Source organism: Rhinopithecus bieti, unplaced genomic scaffold (assembly GCF_001698545.2).
Source record: "Rhinopithecus bieti isolate Rb0 unplaced genomic scaffold, ASM169854v2 scaffold_3902, whole genome shotgun sequence".
Lineage (NCBI taxonomy): Eukaryota > Metazoa > Chordata > Mammalia > Primates > Cercopithecidae > Rhinopithecus > Rhinopithecus bieti.
In genome coordinates, this window is record NW_016804460.1 from 533,650 (window position 1) to 534,236 (window position 587).

Here is a 587-nt window from a genome sequence, read left to right on the forward strand (position 1 = left end):
AGGAAGGAAGGAAGGAAGGAAGGAAGGAGAAAAAAAGAAATGAGCTGGCGTGGTAGTTCATGCCTGTGGTACCAGCTACTTGGGAGGCTGACGCGGGAGGACCACTTGAGCTCAGGAAGTTGAGACTGCAGTGAACTATGATTGTGCCACTGCACTCCAGCCTGGATGGCAGAGCGAGACCCTGTCTTAGATGACGATGTTAAAACCTCCAGTATCTACAGTGTGTGTGAGATGTGCCACCAGATGGCGCCATAAATGAAATTGTAACATGGAAGAACTCCAACTCCTTTAATATTTCTGCAGATTTCTGGTGAGGCTTTTGTCCTTGTGATCTGCTCTGCTTTTGGGATACTCTTTTTGCATGTGAGGTCCCATGTTGACCCCATTCCTGAAACCCAGCTCCTTTCTTTACTCTCTTATTTATACCTGCCCCATTCTGCTACACACACCCCAACTCAGGTAAAGTCGTCAGTAGATTTGGAAGTTAAAGAGTTTGAGGGTTTATATTTTTGTGTTGAGAAAACTTTTTATTTTACCCAGATTCATTGCTCACAGTTCTGGAGGCTGGGAAGTTCAATATCAAGGTG